Genomic DNA, 26,050 nt, shown 5'->3' on the forward strand with positions numbered 1-26,050 from the left:
AGATTTCTTAAAATTAGACAAACTTACAGTCATAAAAAATATGTGTGATTAAACAGAATATTACTAAAACATGGGTTGGTATAAATGTTGGTAGCATAAGAACAGTGAGTGAGAGAACTGGCAATATTTGGAGGGAGCATAGGTGTCATATCTAAGAGAAATTTGTTTCAGAATCTCCAAAGTACCAGAAAAAGAGAAGCTATGCTAGCTGCATCATTCTTTATCAGATGCAAGTCTCCCATTTGTGATGCCATCAAATTGTTATATGGTTTTAAAGGGGTGGTTCACCTTTAAGTTAACCTTAAGCATGTTATAGAATGGCTAATTCTAAGCAACTTTTCAATTGGCCTTCATTTTACAGTTTTTGAACTACTTGCCTTATTTCCAGCCTTCAAATGGGGGTCATCTAAAAAACAAATTCTCTATATTGCTACTTTTTATTACTCATCTTTCTATTCAGGCCCTCTCCTATTTATATTACAATCTCTTTATTGAAATCAATGAATGGTTGCTAGGGTAATTTAGACTGTAGAAACCAGACTGCAAACTGGAGGGCTGCTGAACAAAAAGCTAAAAAACTCAGAAACCACAAATGAAAAAGGTGAACCACCCCTTAAATGGAGCGGTTCACCTTTCAGGCCAATTTTAGTATGTTAGATGACTAATTCTAAGCAACTTGTCAATTGGAATTTATTTTTTATTGCTTGGATGATTTGCCTTCTTCTTCTGGCTCCTTCCAGTTTGCAATTGGGGGCCACTGACCCTATCTAAAAAGCAAATGATCTGTAAGGCTACTTTTTCATCTTTCCATTCTGTCTGGCCTCTCCTATTCATATTCCAGTCTCTTATTTAAATGAATGCATGATAATTTGGACCCTTGCTGAAACTGAAGACTGGAGAGCTGCTGAATAAAATTATTAATAATTCAAAAAGAATAAAAACTATTGCAAGTTGTCTCAGAATATCACTCTACTGTATTTCTCTATATCATACTAAAAGTTAATTTAAAGGTGAACAAACCCTTATTTTATGAATGTTGGGTAACAATATCCTGAGGGTTATAAGAGAGGTTAGTTAGTTAGGTAAGTTGTACAAAACGGATAATCAAAATTCCTCTAATTCTTCCATAGCCTTGTAAAGAAAAAATGCAGTTTTTTCTTTTAACATTCCTGACCTAATCAGTATATTGTAATTTTCTAATCTCCACCTTTTTTAATAATGCAATGACCTCTACTGAAGGTTTAAATACCCAAGAGAACAAATAAGCAGTATGGTTGACTTACTTTCTTAGCTGTCCAGTTTTACCAAATAAAGTAACGAGTATTTGGAATACTTGTAACCACCCAAATGTGATTTGGCAGTCAGTTTGAGAAACACTAATACTGCAAAATCTTATATAAATTGGTGCTTTATTGGAAATTTTTCCAATAATTTTGCTAGTAGTGCATGAAGGATAATAACAGTTGTTTATTTGGGCATAATGTATAAAGTTATTTGTTGCTCCAAAAGAAGATGTCCTTTATATTAGGTTTTTCTTAAGTGATGTTTTTCCGTGTTGCCTTTAAAATACTAGGTAAATAAAGGTTTTAAAAATTATCTGAACCGCACACATTCTAAAATCTGGAAGAAGAACTGTATTATATTTGTAATGTTTGTTAAATTTTTATGTGGTTGGGATAAATACCATTTGGGCCTTTAAGATTTGAACCAGTCAAAGAAGGGTACAATTAAACGAACAACATGCCTGAGGCTTAAGTGAAGTTAAAATCTGGTTGTATAGTTTTGTTCTCTAGAATGCCAGAAATATAAAGGGGTTTATGCAACTCAAACACTTTTTAAGATAGATGAACCCAGACAAGCTTTTTTTCTACTTGAATTGAGTAGGTTAGGCTTGCCCTTGGCTAGCCATACAGCTTGTGGCTTTGCAGATGTCTTCTGGGAGCAAAAGAATAATAGTGATCTGGTTCTGCCATTCATCACCCTCTCCCCTCACCTGCTGTTTCGGTGACCCAAATGCCTATCGCACCTATAATTGCTCACTGACAGCAAGTATTTACCAAGAGATAAATGTTCTCAATTCAGATGCAGTAGTCTGTCTCTTTCATGAGCAGTTTTTTTTACTATATATATGGAACTATTCTATCTGTGGTATTAACCATAGTAATATCTACAAGTCACAGAAACCCTTCAAAATATTTCATTAAAAGGGATTCTGTCATGATTATTATGATAGTTTTTATTTATAAATTACAATTTTTATTCTGCACATAATTCACTCTACAATATAAAATGTCATTCCTGAATCAGCAAGTGTATTTTTTTAGTTGTAATATTGGTGTGTTTAGGCAGCCATCTTAGGTCATTTTACCTGGTCATGTGCTTTCAGAACTTGCACTTTAGAGTGGAACTGCTTTATGGCAGGCTGCTGTTTCTCCTGCTCAATTTAACCAAATGTGTCCCAGTGGGACCTGGCTGTTTCTATTGAGTGCTGTTCTTAGATCTACCAGGCAGCTGTTATCTTGTGTTGGGGAGCTGCTATCTCGTTACCTTCCCATTGTTCTGTTGTTAGGCTGCTAAGGGGGAAAGGGAGGGGGAGATATCACTCCAACTTGCAGAACAGCAGTAAAGAGTGACTGAAGTTTATCAGAGCACAAGTCACATGACTGGGGCAGCTGGGAAACTGACAATATGTCTAGCCCCATATTAGATTTAAAAATAAAAAAAATTGTTTGCTCTTTTGAGAAACAGATTTCAGTGCAGAATTCTGCTGGAGAAGCACTATTAACTGATGCGTTTTGAAAAAAAAATAATTCCCATGACAGTATCCCTTTAAATGTTGGGCCAATAGAGGCTTCCAATGGGCTATAGTTGGCCATTGGAAGCCTCTAGATGGACTGGCAGCCTGCAGGAGCCATTGTTTGGCAGTACATCCTGTTTTTATGCAACTAAACTTGCCTTTAAGGCAGGAATTCAAAAATAAGCATTTAATTTGAGGCCACTGGGGGTAGCATCCAATGCGTTGATGAACAACATGTTGCTCACAAACCACTGGTCGGGGATGACTGTATTAGAGCAACCCTTTGACTATTGCCCCATCCAGGCTGCTGATAATTCCAGTATGCCCTACAGAAAAGGCTGGGCATGTGCTTTGGTGCCTCCCATGAGTGCTGGCATGCGCAAGGAACATGTACTGGTTCAAGTATATTTTATGAATGTTGTCAATGCACACCAAAGTTTTAGTTAATTTTAGTGCTTGTGATCATAAATGAGCTTTACTGTGCAAAGGCAAATAAACTGACTAAATATTCTTTTCTTTTTTTACTTTTTTTCCACCCAGACAGGGCAAAACTTGGGACAGGTGGTAACCCAAAAAGACAAACAATATTTTTGAACCTATGCAGAAATTACATAAATCAACAGCTAAATGCATGCCACTATCTGAGAATATAAAACATAAAACAGAGGCAACAATTACATTAAGGGGAAACCTTCATATGTCATCAGTCATTTCACTGACATCCCCTCACCTCTTATTTAAAAAAAATTCAGATCCAACTCCCTATAGAATCTAGGATGCATTTTAATTGTATAAGGGAATTGAGGCAAGCCAGAAAAATTGGGTTGCTGTACTGCAGGATATGTTGGGTTTTTATCTCCTGATGTTGGATTCTGGAGGTTCACAGGTATAAGATTATTTGCAATATCTCAGTATCCCTTTAGGTTGCAAAAAATAAGAAAATGTTTTACATTTCCTTTTATTCTGGTTTAAGCATTAGAGTCTTAATCTCAGTCTAATTAGCACCGTTGCGCTTGTGTTTTTTCTGCAGTGAATTTATGCACTGTGATACTTGTTTTGTTAATCTTGCTACCAAGAGGTGCTAACATCAGAGGGGAAGAATCTAATGTAAATTATTAGCTGATACACAGTTTTCCAGCCTTGTGTATTGCATAAAACTCCTTATGGAAGATTGGAGAGAACTTCTCCCTAAAATCAATAGTGTCAGTGGAGATGTTTTGTCAGATTCAGGAGAGGTTCTGCGCATGTGCGTAATGGCACTTCTTGTGACAACACTTCCTATTACATCACAAACCTGAACATTTTTGGCAAATCTCCCAATCGTTTCTATTATAAAGTTGACAGCTCTGACCCAATATGATTGTTTTGCCTCCAATAAGGATTAAGTACAGTATATCTAATTTGGGAACATATATACGATACTGTATTATTATAATTATTACAGAGAAAAAGGGACTTATTTATAAAAATGTTTATTTGCTTAAAATGGAGTCTATGGGAGATGACCTTCCTGTTATTTGGAGCTTTCTGGATAACGGGTTTTCGGATAACGAATCTTATACCTGTATTTAAAAAAAGCTAAATTGGTTGTGTATTTAAATGGTTGTTGATTTCCCTGTCACAATTAGATATAATTCATACATATTATTGCATAATTACCCAGTGTTAAACCCAGCAACCCTATCAGGATGCTGTGAGCTAGATAGAAGGGAATATATGTGCCTTTAGCAGACAGAAAACACAAGGCCCCTGGTGATTTCTGTGCAAAAACATACAAATGTGCATTTTTGGACTGAAAAGAGCCTGTAGCGTTTTCAGTTCAACTAAATGACCACACAGAAAGATATTTCCACAGCACCTTGTCAAGGCAGATGTTAGGCTCTCTTGCACTGGACTATTTTTGCCTTGTGCCTTATGCACCAAAACAAATGCAACTTGCACACAGCAGTGATACAGATAAATGCACATCAGCACTTGTACTTTGAGTTTTAATAGTTTTTTGTGCCCACTTTTTGTAAGTGAAGCTCTACTTCTTTTAATGTTTTGATGCAGCATAATGTACTGCATTTATGAAAATGTGCCTCATGTTCCAAAGATGCACTAATTTCATTTATTATCTATTAAAGCTTCCCACCCCCTATGAGCTGAGTCCGAGTATTCTAAGCCAACCCACTGCTTGCGTCTCTGACATCATGAGGCAGGGAGAGCAGGAAATCTTTAAAAGCGCAACTCTCAAGCCCAAGTACATTCCTCCTCATCAATAAAAAAACTTATAGTTTAGGTTTCCTTTAACTATAAAACACAGAAGGAATGTATACTGTATGCTTGCTTGCAATCATTTTCAGTCACAGATCTCTTGTAGCCTGTGATTGTTTTGCTGAATTCAGTAATATTACTTGCTTTGCATTTTTATGGTAATCATACACATGCCTCTCATCCGTTGTTTAGTACATTAGCATGACAAAGCCACACCATCTCCACTGCTACTTACAGGTTGTACAGAGTTTTATGACTGAAACATTTGAGTAATAGCCTGCACTGTGACATTATTGCCATGAGCACCTTTATTTTGAAATAATGCTGGACCCTGTATGCACTAGAAACCCATATTTACTCAAACTGCGCACAAAAATTATTTGCAAAACCCTTACAATCAGAGATTTCCTCTTTTATATTTAGCTGCAATGGGTACTAGTCAAAAATTGCACCTATATTTGTTATTCCTATGGATATGTGAACTGCGGCATATGCCACTGATAGAGACTTTTGTGATCATATATAATGAGAAAGCTTTGGCCCTCTGGGAAATGCAAAATTTAGATTTGTCTGCACCTTTACAACCCTGCAACACACTGATGATACAGCGGAAAAAAAATACACCCCCTGCACACAAAAACAACAGTGACAAAGCTTGTCTCCCCCTCCACCTCCAGTAGAACTGATTAACCACTTGATTCCAAAGAACAAGTAAAGAATTCTACCTTATGAGATCCATAATTGGTTAATTCTAGTTACAGTCAATGGTATGTGGCGTGTCTGCGGCCCTTGTAGCTTAGAGCGAATATAACAAATGGATTTAATATAGTTATTAATGTGCTGCCCTTGTCTTTTCCCTCTGAAACAATAGGGTTAATATAGAGCACCGCATGTCTCTATCTTCATCGCCTCAATTGGTTCTGTATCAGCAAAAATATTTTTTTGGTAACCACCTTAAGAGAACATTTGATGTCTACCAAACATGAAATGGAATAAATGGCATTGTGCAATATGTAAGTCAATTACACATTCTTCAATACCTTTTTATGGTTTCCATTAAAGTAAATAAATACCTTTTTATCCAGATGGTGTACCGGGAAGGGCATACAGGAATGAACACACAAATCAGGCAGGAACTGGAGAGATAAAGAGAAGGGGGAAGAAGAGAAGAAATGCATTAGGCTTTTTGTACAAAGGATTGGGAAGATGCACTCTCCGAGCTGAGGCGTGCTCTGCAGACAGTAGCAAAGGGGATTTAACACACCTTCTGTTCCCTGGCACTGCAGCATAATGCTCTTTGTTTTAATTCAGCTGAAGCTTGCGCTTAGGAAGAAGGTAGAATTAGAACTGGTTGATATCAGGCAGGCTGTGAAATACAAAAGCTGAGATCTGCTTTATTCACCCCCTCCCTTCCTTACACCAGCTCTCTGCCCAGGACTGTGTCAACCACCAGCCAGTCACTATGAAGCCTGCAGTGGTACTGAAAAGAAGGGGGAGAGGGAGGGCAGCAGAAAAAAAGAGGTGGGGAGTTGGGGGAGAAGGGCTGGAGGATAGAGAAGAAGAATTATTTGGCAAGGAGGAGGGAGGGGAGAGCAAGGGAGACAAAGGAGAGAAAGGACATAAAGGGAGAGAAACAAGGAATGAGCAACCAGGTGGTAAGATGGAATGGAACGTAACAAGGTAACAAAGCATAAGGGATAAATTAGAAAGCGATGTGATACAGAATGAGCAAAGGATACCCTGGAATAAAATACGATTGAGAGAAGAGAGTAATGCAAATGTTACTCTGAGCCTACCACTAGTTTCAGAACCTTCCAGAAGATACAGTAACAGAGGAAAGAGATGTGCCATCATGTACGTACAATGACAGGCACCACTAGAGCTTCTTCTCATTGAATTCTACTATCAACTCCCTCACAAACATCTCTATGGCATAGGGTTAGCTATGCATAAGAAGAACCATGTCCAGGGGCTTGCCCTGTCATCATAAAAATGAGGTTCTTTGTATAATGAGACTGGGAGAACATTTCTACAGGCCACGGTGAAAGCCATGAAATCTTTCTAAATGAGGGATGCTGCTAAAAACATTCATCCTTTCTTTAATAGCACGCTTGACCACAGTAATTAGAATAAGATGTAGACCCCTCTCAAATACACTTCTGCATATGCAGCACACGGTATTATTTACTCCTCCATTCTTTTTCAGGAAATAAATGTTGGGATTTGTCTGTTGACCATATAGAAATAGATAGCTGGACCACTTAAACATTATCTATATGAAGACTAATCCAAATGGATGAGCCAGAAATACCCTCTGCTACTAGTCAAAGATATGTGCGTGCTTCTGATCTCTATGAAAAATGTTTACTATTTAGCCAGTTTTACTATAGCACAGGGCCCTGTTGCCTGAAAATGTTTGTCAATGAACTAGTCATGATAAAAGACACCCTGTGCATTGGATACACATGTCATTTTGACTAGGGATGCAACAAATCCACTTCGTGAAAGATTCGGCAGAATACCGAACCAAATTCAAATAATTTGTATATGCAAATAAAGGGGTGGAAAGGGGAAAACATTTTTTACTTCCTTGTTTTGTGGCAAAAAGTAATGCGATTTCACTTCCCACCCCTAATTTGCATTTGCAAATTAGCATTCGGATTCAGTTCAGCCTGGCAGAAGGACTTGGCCAAATCCGAATCCTGCTGAAAAAGGTCGAACCCCGAACTGAATCCTGGATTGCATTGTTGATATAAAATATGCCAGTTTGAAAGAAAGCCAGTTTTTGAAAGTAATAGCTTTTTTCTGAACTATGAAATCTACAAAAATGGGGCACAGATAGGGTTTCTAGAACAGGTATGGGACCTATTATCCAGAATGCTCAGGACCTGGGGTTTTCCAGAAAAGGGATCTTTCCATAATTTGTATCTCCATACCTTAAGTCTGTTAAAAAATATTTAACCATCAAATAAACCCAATAGGATTGTTTTGCTTCCATTAAGGATTTATTTTATCTTAATTAGGATCAAAGAGGGGTATTGTTTTATTATTACAGAGAAAAAGGAAATGATTTTTAAAAATTCAAATTATTTGATTAAAATGGAGTATATGGGAGATGGTCTTCCTGTAATTCGGCATTTTGTGGATAACAAGTTTCCATATAATGGATCCTATTCCTGTGTTTTATTGGCCTGGCCAATAAAACTATGCTCGCTGCCAATGTTATTAATAGTTTGGAAAAATTTAAAAAATATGGAAAGGCCGGTATTTTTTTTTTTCCAGAAAAGGTGGCTACCCTAGTTACAGAGTATGTGAATAAATAAAACTAAATGTCATTTAAAAAGCTTTCCAATATATATATTTACAAATTTATTAGCAAATTTAATTAAACACTTTATTTCACTTTTTGCTATGCTGTTTCTCAATCAAAACACTGTTGCAGATCCAGCTTATCTCCAGGAAAGACTCCAAATCCCACAATGCTGTGCATGCTTCTACACAGCTGACTCCTTCTACATCATTTCAATTGTGAGGACCAGCAGTGCAGAGAACTGAAAGGTATAGAAAGATACTGCTTTCCATAGCAATTACATTTACAAATAACTTTTAAAAATGTTGCTGAGCATTGTAGTTTCTTTCATTTGGCAAAATTTGATCTTTGAGTTTTAGAACACTTTAAACATTTCTTTAAAAACAATACAGGCATGGGATCAGTTATCCAGAAATCTTAGAATTACGGGAAAGCTTTCTCCCATAAAGTCAATTTTAATCAAATAATTAAAATTTTTAGAAATCATTTCGTTTTTCTCTGTAATAACAGTGCCTTTTTCTTGATCCCAAATAACATATAAGTAATCCTAATTGAAGGCAAAACAATCCTATTGGATTTAATTATTTTTTAGTAGACTTAAGGAATTGAGATTCAAAATTACGCAAACATCCGTTATCTGGAATAAGCCCAGGTCCTGAGCATTCTGGATAGTCCCATACCTGTACTATATGCTTCTAAGATATCAGAAAAGAATATTAGCACCTAAGCAATCATATGCAAAAGGAAGACAATAGCAACAATATATACTAAATCAAACTTCTGCAGACTACAGGTTTATACATAACTTCATATATAACTTGCTCAGCAGCCCATTCAGAAGACAATTAGCAGGTAGATCTAGATATAGAGCAATTAGAATAGCAACAAACATAAAATTTGGTATGCTCTGGAGAGTAGGACTAGGTGAAAAAGTTGTGCATCCAGTATATGATATAATAACATATCTAATAATATATATAATAATAATATATATTAAAGGAAGTGGAATTATGGAAATATTTATTTAACGCAATAGTATAACTGTCATTTTGTTGCAACATAAACTCTAAGGGGGTTATTTACTAAACTCCAAATGCAAAAATCACGAAAAAAAAAAAAATTTACATTTTAAAACATCACTAATATTTTGGAATTTATTAAACCCCCGAGGATGGAAAGGTCCGAATTAGAAAATCTGGCATCTCAGACCTGTAGAGGTTGCATATAAGTCAATGTGAGAAGTCCTAATGATTTTTTGATGTGCACTGGGTTTTGTGCAATACCCAAAGTTTTGAGTTTTCGGGTGAAAAACCCGAAAAAAAAATGTGAAAATCGGATGAAAAATCTGTAAAAATTGTGAAAATCTGATGAAAAATCCGAAACAATTGTGAAAATCTGATTTTTTTTCCCGCAATGCAAATTCTCGGGAAAATGTAACAAAAAATAAGTGTAAAAGACCTGAGTGGATTTTCTGGTTTGTAGCAGAAAATATTGAGATAAATTCGGACTTTGATAAATAACCCCCTAGGTGTCCTTCCTACACAATACACATCAACAAATCAGCACATGTTGTATTTCCCTTAAGGATCAAATTACTGACTGCTTTGACACTGAACAGTAAACAGAATTTCGAGCATGGCCTACGAAATAAAGCCATACATCTTCCCCTCCTTCTATTGACATCTGAGTTAATTTTGTTAACAGAGTTTTCAATACATATAGTGTGACCTTTTCCGCCAAACCTGTCTCCTAGTGTTTAATCTGTTTGGTGGGTCAATCAATTAGTGTGTTAGGGAAGAGATACCCTCCATACAACCAAGGTCACATACTTACATTTAAAATACCTCCACTGTATTACAGAAAAAAATCACAGATGGGTTGTTCCATAAATATCTGCATTAGTCTATGGCAATCTTAATTTAAACATAATGATTGAATATTGTTCCATAAATATCTGCATTGGTCTAGGCAATCTTAATTAAACATATTGATTGAATAATATTTCATTTATCCCTAAGTTACAATGTACATAATAAAAAAGACTGTTAATCTACTACTCTACAGGCTTTTATTTATTTATCCCAATATCATCCTTGAAAAAGAAAAGTATGGATGAACATAATAGTATCATCTCAACTCTTTGTAGAATAGAAACTGACGGCATAACTGAGCCTTAAAAATACAGGACGCACATTCACTAATAGCTAATAGCAAGCTTGGCTCAACAGCTCTTTATTTTGTTTCCTGTTTGGACTACTGACTCTCATTTGTGCCAAAAGCTTGTAAATAAATGCTAGTATCTCAGAAACCTCTAAATATAGAAAATCAATGTAAATTGCAAAAGTTCGTAGAGAAACTCAAGTAACTTTAAATCAATAATTTTTTGGGGGTTAGATCCCCTTTAGGGAGCTGCTGTATGGTACAGAAACAACTTATATAACACACAGGGAAAAAATTGCAAAAGTGCTTTCATTTTTGGAGATTTTAGTAGTCCTTGAATGTATAGTAAAATTAACTAGATAAGAGTTATAGGTGGTAATGGTGCAACTGTACAAAGTTTGCTACTGGCCTAATCGCCTATAGCAACCAATTAGCAGGTTGCTAATGGTCACCTGTTTTAAAGCAAACGTGAATGTTTCCTATGGGTTACTGCACCTAGACAAACTTAGGGGGTTATTTACTTAAAGGAATACTGTCATGGGAAAAACATTTTTTTTCAAAACTCATCAGTTAATAGTGCTGCTCCAGCAAAATTCTGCACTGAAATCCATTTCTCAAAAGAGCAAACAGATTTTTTTCTATTCAATTTTGAAATCTGACATGGGGCTAGACATATTGTCAATTTCCCAGCTGCCCCAAGTCATGTGACTTGTGTTCTGATAAACTTCAATCACTCTTTACTGCTGTACTGCAAGTTGGAGTCATATCACCCCCTCCCTTCCCCCCCCCACCCCAGAAGCCAAACAAACAATGGGAAGGTAACCAGATAGCAGCTCCATAACACAAGATAACAGCTGCCTGGTAGAACAACACTCAATAGTAAAAACCCATGTCCCACTGAGACACATTCAGTTACATTGAGAACCAAAAACAGCAGCCTGCCAGAAAGCATTTCTCTCCTAAAGTGCCGGCACAAGTCACATGACCAGGGGCAGCTGGGAAATTGACAAAATGTCTAGCCCCATGTCAGATTTCAAAATTGAATATAAAAAAATCTGTTTGCTCTTTTGAAAAATGGATTTCAGTGCAGAAGTCTGCTAGAGCAGTACTATTAAATGGTGTGTTATGAAAAAAACATGTTTTCCATGACAGTATCCTTTTAACCTTGATTTTTTTTCTGGTCAAGGTTTTTAGGGCAAAACCTCAAAATTTTCAAGATTTATTATACCCCGAAGATAAAAAAAAGTCAGAATCTGAAAATCCACCATCTCAAACCTGTCGAGGTCATGTTTAAGTCAATGGGAGATGTCCCTTTTACAATTGAAGATATTGTGATCTTCGCTGGGTTTCCTCCTATAATCCAAAAATTTTGAGGGGGGGGGGTTTGTCCAATAATTTGAAAAAAGCGTTTCGGAGTCAAATTTTAAAAATTCATAAGATTCAGGTAATCGATCGATATTATCAAGTGTTTTCCCAATCTGACTTTTTCAAGTTATTTTATTGATAAATAAAATAAAATCCTGGATTGAGAAAAATGTGAGTTTTAGTAAATAACCCCCTAAGTGACTTTAATGGTATATGGTTGATAGTGTTCCCCTATGTGATGTTAAAATCTTTGTGGCAACAGAGTACAAAACTGGCAGGATGGCTACAGCAAGGCCTCATCTTGATATAAATTTGGCTGTGATAACCCAGAACCGACTTTTCAATAGTGTGGACCTTAACACTACAGATTTACCCCCACCCATAAAATATCTAATACAACCTTAATTTCAGTTTAGTAGCAACACAGGGTTTAATAAACAGTCCTATTTATCTACTTTCTTGACCTGGCTGCAAGCCCTCACATATAAAGTCCTTATCGATCACACAACTATCCAAGAACTTCAAAAACGTCTTGATAAGATATTTGGATGAGATGGATAGCATCAATGGCTTTCTGATTTGCTTCTTAGAGCTACCTGTTACAGATTATTAGAATCTTGGAATAGTGGGCAGACATTACCATCATCCTACAATGGTTGGCATTCTACAATTATATAAAGAGCCAATGAATCAGCATTATCTTGAGTGAGAAATGTCTTGTTCCTGATTATTTTGTGTTGCTCTTCCAAATGCCATTTTATGCCAGCAGCTTTTGTCTTTCTCAGTCTCACTGTCAGTTTCTCTCTTGTGTCCTTGAGTCTATTATTGACGGCGTGGCAAAAATGACAGGCTTGCACAAGAGCTTGCTTGTGTCTTTAAGCGAAAGCAAGAATAGGCATGCAAGTTATGTCATAGACAGCAAGGCCCCAGAGTATGTTCAGTAATGGGAAAGCTGCAATAGATACTGAAGAGTAGATTTAAAAATTCTTCTCACAGGTGTTTAAAAGCCTCTTCGAAATTCTATATATACGCACTTTGTGTGTACTTTGTTTATCGAGTAAAGTGTAACGTTTATGTTGTATGCATCTTCATTTGCCTCTTTTCCACTTTGCCATTTGCGAAACTTCTCTTGTGCTGAGCTTTTTGGCTAGCAAACTATTTTATTGTCCTTTTAGTAATTTGGTGATGTCTCTGTGAATTATAATTTTTACAAATTTTCGCAAAAAAAGTGATTCGCTCATTGGCAAATTTGTCCCTATGATCAAAGGAGCTTATAATAGAAGGAGCCTAGAATTAGTTGGGTATAGAAGCTTTAGAAAAGTCTAGGTAGTTGAGCAGAGTAATGCCCTGTAAATGGACCCGTACTGCTGGTATTAGTTGGAACAAACAAAATAACATATAATTGGGTACCTTAAACTTATCCTTAAGAAAGTGATCATTCACAATTAATGACTTTTTATTGAAGACGTAATATTTTAAATATTATATGAATATGTATATGAATTTAGGCCAGATTATAATTTTAAATAGATAAATAATAGATATATATAAATAAATACTGTCTTTATGTTCACTTTGTAACTCTCTTCATGAATAAGTAGCATCTAAAATTCAACAGAGACTTGAGACCGAATGAGATTCCAGATTTTGTGCACAGCAGATAAGGAAAATAACTACACAACTAAATAAAAATGACTTTCCCTTCAAAGAAAATATTTTTACTTGAAGAGGGCCGAAAAACCAGTATGTGAATAATTCATCGTTTCTAGTGTTAGAGGTCTTTTAATGTCCATTGGCTAAGCTATTCTAACAGCTTAAAGTTTTTCTTTAAGCATTGATAATTTGACGATTTGACAAAAAGGAATTTATTGCCCTTTTACAGTTCATTCTTGCCTCAGGCTTTGCTGCTAATTTATTATCAGATGCATATTTGGTAACATTGCACAACACTTCCCACATATACTTGTTAGCCTGTTGGACGAGCTAACCATAATAAATTAAATGAAGATTGGTCTAAATGTACCTAGTTCATTTAGGTCAACGTTATATAGACTTTTTGGGTGTTAAACAGCAGCTACAGCTTTGTAAAGAATCTGACAGTAGGCTTAAATCTTTTTGAGGGATACAGCAATCCGTTCTTTGGAATTGGATGTTTGAAGGTGGAACGGATTGTTTGGACTGGGGTAAACTAGGTTTGGGACTTATTGGTATATATTTTAAATCTATGGATGACTTTAGACATCAAGCTTCTGATTTATCCCCACTCTGCTCAGAAGCTCACTAATCTGAGCAACCTAAGACACTGTGCCATAAATGCTGTTTATGTGCCATATGTGTTCAATAAAGAACATCTCTATTGACTTACATACCTGATGTTTTCAAATTTGTCAAATATGAATATGCATCTAGTAACATTCCGCTATTTAAACAAATCTTCAACCATTGCCGAATGCTAAACTGGTTGAGCTTGCTTGTACTTTACAGCCATTTTGTGTCCCAAAATTAAGACCTCTGCAGAAAAACAGGACAGGGACTCTGCTATCTATAAGATGGACAGCTGTTGCCAAAACTGGCAAACACTAACACTATTAGCCTAGGGTGCAATGAGACTCTGACCACAAAATTCATACAGAAGGTCGAAGTAGCCAATTTGATGGTCGAAGTAGCCGAAAAAAAATATTCAAAATTCGACGTTTTTTTTATTCTATTCCTTCACTCGAGCAAAGTAAATGTGACCCTAAGACTTTTTGTTTAATAAGCTACTAAAAATGCCCTCTCCGTTAAACAAAACAGGGATTGTTTGTCCATGTTTTGCGATAAATACATACTGGCCAATTATAACAAAGTGAAACTTGGCCTGGTCAGGCCTACACTCACTTTCATCTGATTCATAGAATTCTACTGCTTTTTTTTACCTGCAACTTGCTTTCTAAGGTTAAAACTTTTGTATTGCCATCATTTGAATGCAATCCTGTTTAGAACAATCTACACTAACCATGATGCCTCTGAACAAACCTGCCAGTTCTACATTCATTTGAAACCAGTAGGGTGCATTTAATGTGGGCAAATGTGTTACTAATCATTAAACCCTTGCAATTAATTACATTTTTGCTTCTAACTAAACAAAGCTAATCACTGATTGATTGTGATCATTAACTGCACAGGTGCATATTTGTCCACTAATAAGCCTCATGAAGAAATTCGGTGCTCTGTCAAGTATTACTGCTGGCCTATAATCCTTTATGTTTTCTCTGTCATAATGTACCTGTCCTTTTAGTTTGTTTTTAAACGCTGCTTGATAGTTTTAATTTATCTAAAGAAATGGCAGTAACAGATGGCATATCACTTCTTTTTTATCTTTCCTGAACTGAATCTAAATGAGGCTGAGTGTTTTGTTTAGTGGCATTTTGTTTAGCAGTTTATGCCTAAAAATACATACTCGTGCTTATTTAATGCTAGGCAAATCTGCCAGTTTGCAGTTCCCCATCGCAACCAGCTAGAAATTTATGTTATTACTCTACCAGCAGTAGACAGATCAAAATTGCTCATTGGTTGTTATGGGTACTTTGTCAAATGTGCCCCAATGATACACAGCTGAATCACTGTACTCTCAGTCACCAGTTTTGTGAAAAACATATACAAATCTACAAAAGACAAATTGTAGATTAAATAAAAGTTAATAAACCCTTATCAAAAATTCACAGTAAAATTATATAAAAACAATTATCAAGTTACTCCAGGTGGGTAGTCGCTCGTTTAAATTTTAATAATACAATATATACTCCTTAGTTATGATAGGTGCATGCCCCAATTATGAAATAGCAATAGCATTATCCTCAATAGGACCTTGAGGATTGAGGGTGTTTTTTTGACCAGTGAGAAAGTTTTTCCTTAATGCCACAATACCTCAAATAATAATCATGCTGCTCTGTTAAACAACATTTTTCATATGACTGTGCAGCACTTGGCAAACTTAGGGGACAGAAGGGAACCAGCTGGTAAACCAAAAAATCTGGCAGCTGGAATCAGGACAGACTGCAGCACAGAAAGTAAATTAAAGGAAAGGCCAATTAGCAGGGTGTTGAAACAAGCAAAGCTTGATGGACTTCATGATGGAATGAGACAAGACTTAACACTGTATTCTTATGTGCATTTCTCTTTCCTTTTATCACTGTATAACAATGTAGGGAATGATACTATTTTTTAAATATGTTTATGTTTAGGAATGTTAAATTCCTGCCAGGGCACTATCCACAAGGAGTTTGTATTTACTTTCTGAGTCTGCATGGGTTTCCTATGGTTTCCTCCAACACTACAAAAACATACAGACAGGTTAATTGACTCCTGATAAAAATGGTCCAACAGTGTGAGAATATGATAGGGACTTTATATTGTTAGCTTTACTAGGACAGGGAATGATGTATAATTTCTTTAAACTGCTACAAAAAAAAATATCAGGAAATAAAAAAAAAAGAACCAAAACACTGTTTTGAAAGAGGACAAAGTGGCTCTGCTTGCTCTTAATCCTACTCCACATTATGAATGGGCTGGAAAAAGAAGCTAAATAAAGAACGAAAGCTTTGAAAACAGGCTAAAACTGCTGCACATCATGTTTTGGGGTTCTGTACAATCTCAAACCTACAGGGTTACTGTAGATGTTTAATACACATGCATAGAATATGAATTGCTCTCAGTCAACACGCCACAAGAAGTCAACAGAAGAGACTGACAAAATACCACATGCTGTTCCCCCATTCTTCCTTCTAAAGGCTCAGTGCTGCCATGCTTGGCTCCCTTTGAGAGACACCTACACAGTGTGAAGACATCATGACTATGAAGTCTAGACTCTGAGCAGAATTGTTCAGGAAAGCAACGTGTTAAACAAAATGTAGTGCAACATTTATTGCCACTCAATGCTACCCACACAGAAGATGATTAAACCCAAAGAAACACATTTTGCTAGTTCCACGATCAAAGATAAAACTATGGGGCTGAATATCATCCTTTGAGCCCCCTGTAATCTATGAAAATGTTGTTATACAAGCTGCTTTCAAGCCTGACCCTATTAGAGATGCAGATCGCCCACTCTACCCCACATAAACATTTATTGGCTCCCTCTCTCATCAGCATCTAATAAGATTAACTCTCGTCCTTCTTTTCTCCTTATTTCCATTGCAACTTTCAAAATAACCTTTACATTTTAGTTTAGTAAGGATAAAACCTTTGCTATTGTGAATACAATACACCAAACTTTCCTGTTTGTTCCTTTGGAGAGGAATGTAATAAAAGCGTTAATACAAAAATAAATAAAATTATAAAAAAAACGATTATTAAAAGAAAAGTCATTATTCTTTTTCACCACTAAGATGGGCTGTTCAATAGGAATCTCAACTGACATCAGTAGAACTGTAACCTGATTCTGTCCAATTGCTAATCTATTAAAGTACACCTTTGTTACTGGCTAAAAATCAGATTGTAGCCAATCACAGGAAACACCAGACTGCAAGCTTCAATATAGGTGTGGGATCCCTTTATCCAGAAACTAGCTATCCAGAAAGCTCCACATTTTAAGAAGGCTGTCTTTCTTAGGGACAGATTTAAGTGTGGAATTAGAACTCATCACAGTAAAATTTACCCCTAAATGTCACACTTTTTTTTAACTCTGACCCACAAAGTACATTTTAATTCTATTTTTTAAAAATGTTGATTAAATCAATCGGGAGCCAGTGGTTCTTTAAAAAATTGGCAATTCCTTTACAGAATGTAGTACAACCATTTGGAGGACAGAAGACAGCTAGGGTTGCCACCTGGTCGGTATTTTACAGGCCTGGCCGTTAAAATTGATGGCTGACCCCAATGTTATTAATAGGGTAAAAAGATAAATACATAGGAAGGCCGATATTTATTTCCAGAAAAGGTATCAGGCCCTTCAAGTGGAACCTAGGTGAGCTGCAGTAGAATTTGTACACATGAATCCCTACGCTATGGGTGGTACACTCAGGACTGCAAATCCTTTTAATTCTCCTTGGTGGAGCTTCAGGCAGCTCACTAGCTAACCTGACATATGTCTAACTCCTAGAGTGAGTTATTACAAAACTATCTACACCAACTGGACCTACCTCCACCAAGGCTAATGAGAAAAGTAAAAGGGCATGTTAATGAGTACCATCCACATTCTTCAGCAGGTAGAATACAAAGAGACAGCACACAATAATATCTTCAGTTACTGAACTGCCAGGAGAATACTTTAACCCAGGAAAAGGATACAGCTTCTCCTCCCAATAAAAATCAGGGTCCATTTAGGTTTACAAAATTGTAGGAGACTACCTGAATAAGGAGTAACTAAACCACCAGCCCCCTACAAGTTAATTTACAGCATGATGCAGGGGTTGTAGGTCAGGGGCCTGTTATGCCAGGAAAATTGTATGGCATACTGAATGTAGCACTAAGCATGTAGTTTTCTGATACCTGAATGTGCTTGAATCACATTCATGGTTCTGCCATCCTGTTTTTTTTTTTTTGCTGAACTACAACTTCCAAAATGAACTGCAACTGGTGGAGAAAATCCTAAATGTCTGGATTCAGTGTATTTCTCTCCGGAATGTTGATTTGGAGGGGGAGTTTCCATGCCTTTCTTGTCCCCTGCTGGTTTTGCTGTAGCCAGCACATTCAGATTTGTCATTTCAATTTTGGCTGATGCCTCCCTAATGACCAGAGAATCTCTGAGGCATGCAGGGCATATCCCATAGTCCTCGGAAAATCTCCCAGTCACTATCAATTCTTATTAAACAATTCTTTAAATATAACAATGTCTTAAAAAAGGCTGCTCTACTTGTTAAATGTGCAACTGTGCTGAAACAATCTGGCTTGATTAGGAGAGTATATTAGCATGGTTGAACCCTAGTTAGAACAGTACTATAATCAGTGACTAATCCATCTAATGACAAATATTCTGCAAAAACATTGACACATAGCTTTATGCTTTCAAGGGATTGCCACTGAAATGCAAGTCCAGGCCTGAAGGATCCAGCGGATGACAAGTATTTATTAAAGAAGGAAAGCCTACTTTAGCTAAGTAGTATATTCATTAAAACTGACATACCAGTTATTTTCTAGTCATCTCTTGTATTCCACCATCTATTACTGTCTGCCATACAAAGGCTTCCTGGTGCCACTGTGTTCAGTGTAACCTTAGATACTACAGGGCTAATTTACGAATGCAAGTGTAGTGTGCAAAGTGTAATAATCTAGGATGCAATTCCATATGTTTTTACCAAAAATGCAGCATCCTGCTTCACATTTCTAATGTAATTGAGGCTGCGAGTGGGAGTTGCAGATGATGTATCAAAACATGTGAAATTGGGTTTGGCAGCAAGTGTGATCTGCATATCAACAATGCTCGCAGGGTGAAACTATAGAATAAAAGTCACTTTCAGAGGGTTCCCCTGCATCAAAAGGCCACCTTTTATGCATGTGGAGTTTGCCGATTGACACAGGGGAACCCTGAAGTAACTGTCACGTCAAAGGTGGCTGTAATTCCACACTCATGTAAAGGCACAACCCAAACAGACTAGGTGGGGGCAATGGCCCTTGGCATCAATACATGCAAGTGTGGGGAGCATGGTTAAGCAAAAGTACCTTTAATGAATGGTGTCAAATGTACAAAAATTGCATCCAATTTTCTGCGGGCCCAACTGCATTTGTAGTTGTAAATGAGCCCATACAGATCCCTTACTTTTAAATTCCTTTTCAATATAAAAATGTTGCACTTAACTTTGGGAACCAGATGGGAGGTCAAGATTGGATTTTGATCCTTGAACTTTATAAGGACTTTTTTTAAATACAATATCTGTATACTTAATTTATCTCCTTCCACTAGCCCTCCGATTTTCCCTCCCCCTTCCCTCACTATTTATACTTTGAAGCATGAGTGGCTTTTAGGCGTAATAAAGGGCCCAGCGAGGCCCCAAACGTTGCCTTGTATGTATGGAGCCATTAAAGCACGTTTGAAACATTAATCTTATTGTTGTGGTGTGCTACAGTAAACTTGGATTTCCACAAAATCCCTGTTAAATTGAAAGTAACATCCAGGGGCATACCTTCCTCAGCAAAATGTAATACTTTTTTGCCGCCACTCCACCCATAGGAAAAACTTGACTTACTTTGGGGTAACACCACACATGCATTTTGTGAGCAGCTGACCCGCAGACACACACTCCCTTAAACTGATTCTCTTTTTTCCTAGGTAGTTGTAGGGTCTGCCTCCCTGGTAGCTCCTAAGGTGGTTACATCATATCTTATAAAAATGAAACACAATTGTCAAAACTGCAGACTAAGGCTAACAACACAGGTGTTTTGACTCAGATGGTTAAAACATACCAAAATACTTCATGTTCAGTGTGCATACCATACAACACTTTTCATTGACTCCTATCAATAGTAATGACAGGTGGAATAGAGCAGTGGTAGAAAACCATCCATATAACATATGTGTAAATGAATTGTGAGCATTTCTGCTAACACATCAAATTGGGATGGGAAGGCTATAAAAGCAAAGTAATTAGCAGCTCTGCTGTAAATTGCATTAAGGTTAATATCACACCATCTTCTTGTGCTAGCTTTTCTTAAGTAAAAGGTAAAATTGCTGGAGATCACTTCCCATCGTGGGCAACTGGAATTCTGTCAGCTGTTGTAATCGGCAAGACTGATGTGTCCTTAAAGGGTGATTGCAACTGTCTTATTCCGCATGGTTGGACACTACTACTTTACAACAGTGGGACCTACAGCTTTCATTCATTCCTTTACTCTCTTTCTTTTTAACTGCAACATCATCCCACAGATTGAAGATTGTAAATGAATATCAATAGAATTTGCATTGACTACATTAGTTTATCAGAATACCTACTTGATATCACAACAGTTTTAATCTGTGCCCATCCAGTATTTTCTGCTGAGCGGACCATGGGATTTTGAAAATATTAAACTGACCTTAAGGTTGCAGCAATCCACGTTTACAAACATAAGCCCCATGATATTAATTCCACTTGGTAGAAATTGCTAATGAAAAATCACGGGCACTTCGAAAGAAGTGCAGGGGCATCGTTTTTTTTGATAATATTTTTTTTATCATGTCCTATAATGTCACAACTTTCCAAACACCACCTTAGCAACTTTTAGTGCTGAACAAGTTGTGCTACAGTGTGTTGCACACATTTACTAGCTGCTGTTTACACCCAGCCATCTGTACCAACAACATGCAACGAGTATCCTAGCTACCTGTGCACATCCCTAAAAAAAGTGAGGATTTACTGTTTAACCTTTGTCATGACAGAAGGCATTGATTGACTGAACCATTCATTAAAGGGCCAGACCCTGCTGACTTTATGATGTGATGCCATGGAGGAGTGGTGATGATAAAGAAGAGCAGATGCTAGTCTGCCTATGTGACACAGTGGCTAAACTGATGAAAAGCTCACGATTATATTAATTGATGTCACGTGGCAAGTGCAGAGTCATGTAAAAGTAGCAGATGGCAGTGAATTAGCATTTAAATAAGCTTGTGTTGTTGCTCTGGTACTGGAAAAACCAGGGAGCAAAGACAGTGTACTGAGCAGGACTGTCTGTATCTATGAGTAGATAGAAACAGCTGGCATGGCTATTCTAACAAGTTGTTTGGGTCAGCTATATGTACAAATAAATGCAGCTATGAATTAGGGCAGTATTCTGTTCATTTCTGTTTGCAAAGTCATCAAATCCTTTGATAAATGTGATTATACATCTGCATGGCAACTTTAGGTTTAGTCTACTGTATATTATTCAAAATTACAACTCTACTGACCACAAATATCAGTAACAAAATGTATATGAAATAATTCTTCAGCTTTCATTAATTATATATATATATAATGATTTTAAAAATTAGCGGTGAGCACAACTTTCCCTTGTTTGTTATAGTTATACAGGAGCAGTGACCAGCTCCATGTTGTAGCTCCCACCCTTCCCAGCTATAGTCAGGTGATCCCACTGGTGTCTAATAAAAGGGCAGCCAAGTTTGGGAGTTTTACTTTGAAAGTAGCAAGTAAGTTGCAGGTAAAACTTAGTCCCTTTGTAAAATGTATAATTAAGCAATAGAATTCTTAATGAATCAGATGAAAATTAAGTGTAGGACTGGCCAGATATGGGATGACTTTGACGTAGTTGGCCAGCTTAAATATATTGCAATATATGGACAAACAATCCCTGTGTTGTTTAAAGGGTAATGCATTTTTCAGTAGCAGTATGCACAAAATGTCTCTGTCTTAAATATATTGATAATGGGTTGAGTGCAGACTCTTGTATTTGTCCGTGTGTGTGTGTGTGTTATAGTGCTTCATTACATTTTTTCTCTTCTTCTTAGCAAATACCACCCATATTGTATAAGTAGAATTAAATCCTGACAGCATATAATGGACTGAGCTAGCAGTAAATCTGTAACCTCTAGTTTATAATCTCTTAAAACAAAGAGTTTTCTATAAAGTGTTGGACTGACCCGTCTGGATACCAGGCAATCCCCCAGTGGGCCCAGGTACAAGAGGGCTCTTCTGCTGCTTCTTGTATGCATTTATCTTTGTCATTCATCTCTTTTATGAAAGGACAAAGAGAAGCTATGAAGAGAAGGCAAGGTAAAGATGGAAGTAGGTAAAAGAGAAGAGACTAGGATAGAGCTGTCAAGTTTTCCAGGTGGTGAAGCCGGGGATTTGCTGAAAAATGTTTAGGTCTGTGACGTGAGTGGACTTGACATCAGTGGAAGTGATCATGCACAAAGTATATCCTGAAGTCACAGAAAGAGATCTGCACATGCAAATATCACTCTGCTGCTGTCAAATGTTCTGCATGTTTCGCTGCCAATTGTGGAAATTCATCAGAAATCAGAGGAATGCGTGAGAATGATGTGAGACCCAGGACAGACTGCAAAATCTTGTAACTTCCAAAAAATTGGAAGGGGGGTGGGGGGCTGACAGCTCTGCTAGGAGAATAGGGAAACTGAATAAGAAGAGAGTGGGCCTATGGTCTAAGGTTATCTGGTGAGCCCTTGGCATCCCAATCTAACACAGCTTCTATTTTATCTCATTTGTTTGCTATTTACAGGTGGATATCAGTCAGAAAATGTTCAGTTGTACATTTGAGTCATATATTCTTTAGGGTAAGAACATAAGTGGATTAAGTGAGGGGAACTGTAAGATCACTTTCTAATGCATGAGGATGTTTCTGTATGTGTGGCCTAGACAGCACATGTAAATTAGAGGAAAAGGGGGAAAGAGAACCACTTGTGCAGTGTGTGGTTAAAACATTTTTACTTTCTTGTTTGTGTGACGAAAAGTCAAGTGGATTCAGTTTGGTCATGCACTTAGATTCGGCCAAAACTGAATGCTGGATTCAGTGCATCCCTAACAAATACTCTCTTCACTATCCCCCATTTCAGCATTCTTTCTCTCTCCGTCTGCATGCAGGTTTTTGCATCAGAGTCTGTTTTTCTGAAAGATGTTTAGCTCAATATTTCCTCTAGGCAAAGAAAGCACAAGTCAATGATGTATTAAAGATAACTGTCCATCAAAACGCACTTTGTAGCAAAAGAGAGACAGATTGCTGAGACAGAAGAATGAAGAGGTCCTTTTTCTTTCAGAAGCAGCACATTCATTGTATTTATGTAATCCCATTGCCAATTCAACAAGATGATTAAACAATGTTTTTACTAGTGTTGTCCCTTTGTTACCTTCTATTTGTAGTTTTGGGAAAGTAACTAACTCCCTTTGCATAAATTAGGAACTTATTGCACTTGGAACATAGGACTATAAAATATTTGTATGACATACAATTTTTTGCTTTGTCTTCTATGTAAAGAGCATAATCTTTTTATCTGTATTTTGCTAAAAAACAGAAACGATTTTTATAACCAATATATGGAATCTTAAATGCATTAATTGAAGTGCCGTGTGAAGCAAATAATATAAGTGATATTAATACATTTGATACCTGCTTCTTGTCCACTTTTGCTGAAGTATAATACAATTCATGTTCACTGACCCTAATCTTTTAAGAGCAAAGATTAACACCACAACATCAGACCTGAAGAAATTAATCTATACTGAGGAACACAAAGCTAATTATGACACCAGAATTTCACTGGGACATTATACCTCAGGAAATGCTACTGACAGGGTCGGACTGGAGCATTGGGGGCCCACCAGGTTACAAACTTCTGGGTCCCACGCACACATGCGCGAACGGCGGCACACATTGTTTTTTTGGGTGGGGGGTGGCAGATCGGGGAAGCGGGTCTGGGCCAGCAGGGGGCCAATAGAGGGCTGGGGCCCGACCCTGGCTAAGGGAGTTAAAGGTCTTGCCAGCCTTGCCAGTGTTTAAGCCAGCTAAGTGTTGGGCCTGGTTTAGTGGGACATGTTTCCCTGTAATTGAACAAAGTATTTCCTTGTCAGTTATGTAAATGGCCAAGGATTTCAGAAACTTTCAGGGTTCCTATTCTTAAAAAATGAGAAGTCACCATGTTGTCTCATTGATCCCCACTTGCTGGAAGAAGGTGGCTGTGAATGTGGTTGTGAATATCATTCAGTGAATAAAAGGTTATCCGTTTTTTTTATGAACCACTGGAACCAAATTATTTGAGAGACTAAGCTTTGTATATGAATTCATTGTGGTTATCGCTTCCTGCACCAGTATTGTGAGGCATCGTATGTAACCCGTGATCTAGCAGGAGTTGCAAATGCCTGCAGTGAGGCTGGGTAAGACATAACCTATAGGCCTAAAAATAAGCCTCTCTGAGGCCCTTGATCTCCAGAATATTATCCAGAAACAGCATGAAAGGACTATCGTGAAATACAGTATTTTGCAAACTGGATTCCGATTTCAAGTTTTTCAGTGTAGTGCCGGGTTCCTGAATAGTGAAACTTTTTATGCATAACAGAAAGGAGATTCCCAACCCCAAAAGATGATTATTTTGCATGTGACTTCTCACTCAAATTAGTTCACATTTGCTGATCAGTAAACCTGATGTGCTTCAGCAATGAGAAAACCTCTAGCTAAGAAAGATCTTCTTCATAAACCCACGTTAAAGGAATTAGCTATAAATCTACCATAAACAGGATTGGTACAGGTGCAATTGCTCAATGAATGGGTCCTTGTGGCTCTATCATTCTCATGTGTGAGCCAAGCTGACAGCCCCATATGTCCTGCTGCATTTTTAGGAGAGATGCCTGTTGTCCAGGCCCTGAATCAGTTGCTTACACCATTCTTACTTATATCTATGGTAGCGTCCTGAGCAGGTCTGTTTTTTCAGACCCATGCCCAACCCATACCCGCTTACCCTAAGCCCGACCCCCACCTGCTTATCTGCTTTCTGAAACCAAAGGAAACCTACCCGACCCGTTCCAACATTTAAGGGATACTGTCATGGTAAAAAACATTTTTTTCAAAATGAATCAGTTAATAGTGCTGTTCCAGCAGAATTCTGCACCGAAATCCATTTCTCAAAAGAGCAAACAGATTTTTTTATATTAAGTTTTGAAGTCTGACATGGGGCTAGACATATTGTCAATTTCCCAGCTGCCCCAAGTCATGTGACTTGTGCTCTGATAAACTTCAATCACTCTTTACTGCTGTACTGCAAGTTGGAGTGATATCACCCCCCTCCCTTTCCCCCCCCCCAGTAGCCAAACAAAAGAACAATGGGAAGGTAACCAGATAACAGCTCCCTAACACAAGATAACAGCTGCCTGGTAGATCTAAGAACAACGCTCAATAGTAAAAACCCATGTCCCACTGAGACACATTCAGTTACATTAAGAAGGAAAAACAGCAGCCTGCCAGAAAGCATTTCTCTCCTAAAGTGCAGGCACAAGTCACATGACCAGGGGCAGCTGGGAAATTGACAAAATGTCTAGCCACATGTCAGATTTCAAAATTGAATATAGAAAAATCTGTTTGCTCTTTTGAGAAATGGATTTCAGTGCAGAATTCTGCTGGAGCAGCGCTATTAACTCATTCATTTTGAAAAAAAGTTTTTTGCCCATGACAGTATCCCTTTAAGCACTGCGCCGACCGGAAATTACGTCACAGAGCAATCGTTTTTAACATTGTAAAAGGTATTGTTCGCTAAATGGCCACCATAC

The 26,050-nt window shown here is 37.3% G+C and overlaps 1 protein-coding gene across 10 annotated transcripts in view; it reads right to left on the reverse strand.

Annotated features, from left to right (window-relative positions):
- Window positions 1-26,050, reverse strand: part of map2.L (microtubule associated protein 2 L homeolog) — a 138,916-nt gene that overhangs the window by 66,006 nt on the left and 46,860 nt on the right. For 5 of the 10 annotated variants that reach the window (XM_041577174.1, XM_018236095.2, XM_018236096.2 and 2 more), the window contains exons 1-2: window positions 6,318-6,522; window positions 6,127-6,189 (exon numbers count right to left, since the gene is read on the reverse strand). The exons of 1 other annotated variant lie outside the window; for it this stretch is intronic. The gene's annotated coding sequence lies outside the window, so the exon portion shown is untranslated. Of the gene's footprint in view, window positions 1-6,126; window positions 6,190-6,317; window positions 6,524-26,050 lie in introns of those variants that run through there. 4 more of the 10 variants (XM_041577172.1, XM_041577169.1, XM_018236100.2 and 1 more) reach the window with 3 other exon arrangements.

Source organism: Xenopus laevis, chromosome 9_10L (genome assembly GCF_017654675.1).
Source record: "Xenopus laevis strain J_2021 chromosome 9_10L, Xenopus_laevis_v10.1, whole genome shotgun sequence".
Taxonomy (NCBI): domain Eukaryota; kingdom Metazoa; phylum Chordata; class Amphibia; order Anura; family Pipidae; genus Xenopus; species Xenopus laevis.